We start from the raw sequence: 2,412 nt of genomic DNA on the forward strand, positions 1-2,412 counted from the left end.
CAGCGAATTATCAAACCCAGCAGAAAGGTGGTGGGTGCTGTGGGAGGAATGGTTGGTGTCAGGGTTGATGAAAGGTCTGAAGAGAAGCAACATGTCTGGCCTCACAAGAATAGGCCTTGGGCTATTGATGGTAATTCTGTCTTCCTCTTGTGGGGTTAGAGGAGGTCAGAAGTTTTGGCCTCCCTGACCCTTTGGCAGTTGGTGTCAGAAGCGTGGGATTTGTTGCAGTGGCTCCAGACTCATAGAAGCATGAGATTTTGTAAAAGAAACAAGGAAGGGGCCTGGGAAGTGAAACTTTTGATTCTTAGATGGTGACTTTGGTTGGTGATACCTATTAAAAGAGATAATTGATTCAGAGGCTAGGGCTTTTGGTTATAACCAGCCAAAGGCCCAAGGCTGTATATATAGAATGGGCAGGAACTCAAGGTGAAGAGACAAACCTGGAATGCCTTTAAAAGGATTATGTGTTTTGGATTATGTGTTTATCTAAATGTACTATGGATATTGCATGTTCTCTTACTTACTTTTACATTAGAAATGATTATGGGGTGTGGATAATAGGGAGTGTGTAAGTCCGCCCTTCAGCTGATGCTTGATTGGATATGTTAAAAGGGGAAATAGAATTTTCCCAGAAGAAGCACAGGCTTTGGTTTCCAGCATTGTGTGTAGAGTATTAGGGGTTTAGGTAGAAAACCTGAGCCCCAATCAGAACTACTGAAAGAACAGAAGATCTGCATTTGAAGACAGGACATACAGAAAAAAAAAAAGACTGTTTGGCTTTTTGAATTTTGAGCAAGCAGATAGGCTTTGGGTGCATCAAGGCAGGAAAATCATGGTCCATGAGAGAAACCCCTTCCAAGACTGAAAGTTAAAGGAGGCCAGTGAGCAGTAGGCTTGCATGCTGCTCACTTGTGACCACCTGGGTCCACCTGAGTGGAAATGGGGGAAGTGCAGCAAAGAAGAAACGGGCTGAGTTTGGTACTCTTTAACCAAAGCCATGGAGGCTGGGGATGAGAGGAAGAGCTGGCTGGTCTGAAGTGCAATGAGTTGTGAGCCTACGGGCATTGAAATAGTCCCTGAGGACTGAGGATGTGAGAGAAAGTGCGGGCTGGTCTAAAGTGAAGGGAAGAGTGTGATTCCCAAACTTGGCAGCTGGTACCCATGACCTAGCGGGATGGCTACGGCTGAGCTGACCAGAAACCGACCAAATGAAGAGGAAGATGTTTGACATTGAGCTGGTGGTAAGTTGCTGCAATTTGATGGCTTGTGCTGGGCTGGAATTTGCTTGTTTATGCATGCAGATGTCCAAAGTTTGCAAGCAAACAGAAGATTCTTCAGAGAGAAATGACCATGCTTGTCTCCTCACAGTACTGGTTTGATAGGGATGGGCAAATTAGAAATTGGCTATCTAAATTGGGAGAAGATAAAGGTATGAAGTGGCTGGCTTACACACTTTCATGGGTGTGGTTATTCTTAAACTGATGGTAAAGGAATGTTAATTTTTGAAGTATAACATGGATAATGGCTAGAAAAGCCAGGGGTGGCCTGCGGTGTAGTAAATTACCTGGTATGGCTTTTCTAGCCATAAGTCTTTGTAAACTCTGAGGTGGAATTTGCCGTGAGCAAGTGAGGAGCTCCTGATTGTTAAAGTTCTCCACCTGGAGTATTTCTGTTGAGAGTGGCAAAAAGCAATGTTCTGGGAAGTTCACTCTCTCTCAGGTGCTTAGAATTCTGATGTTATGATTGGTTAGTTTGGCCACTCTGCCAGGCTCAAAAGGAGGCCTCCTAGAGGCAGAAGTCTCTCTGATTGCTGGCTGTGAAAGATGTGCTACTGAGATAAACATGCTCCTGAGAGATATGTGCTGCTGAGAAAGAGATGCCAAGAGACACACATTGATGAGAGACACTGAGAGACACACACTGCTGGAAGAAAGACTGAGAGAGACTGTCAGCTGAGAGACAGCAGGCTGAGAGAGACTGAGCATTGTTCCTGAATTTGAATTGTAGACTGGTGCTTCCCTAATAAACCCCATAATCTGTGAGTTCCGTGTGGCCACTGCAGTGAATTATTGAACCCAGCAGAAAGGTGGTGGGTGCTACGGGAGGAACATTTGGTGTCAGGGCTGATGAAAGGTCTGGAGGGAGGCAACATGTCTGGCCTCACAAGACTAGGCCTTGGGCTATTGATGGTGATTCTGTCTTCTTCTTATGGATAAGTTAGAGGATATCAGAAATTGTGGCCTCCCTGCCCCTTTGGCAATTACCTTCAGCAAGATTTTACTTTGTGTGACATTAATTACACTGTTTGATAATTTCCACATTCTGTTGGATCATGTTTCTTTGGAATGAGTACAAATATGGATATCTTCAAGTTAGTTGGTCAGGGATCTGTCTTCCAAATCTCTTGGCATA

The sequence above is a fragment of the Orycteropus afer genome, unplaced genomic scaffold (genome assembly GCF_000298275.1).
Source record: "Orycteropus afer afer isolate SDZICR_OR568_19922 unplaced genomic scaffold, OryAfe1.0 scaffold01318, whole genome shotgun sequence".
NCBI classification, from domain to species: Eukaryota; Metazoa; Chordata; class Mammalia; order Tubulidentata; family Orycteropodidae; genus Orycteropus; species Orycteropus afer.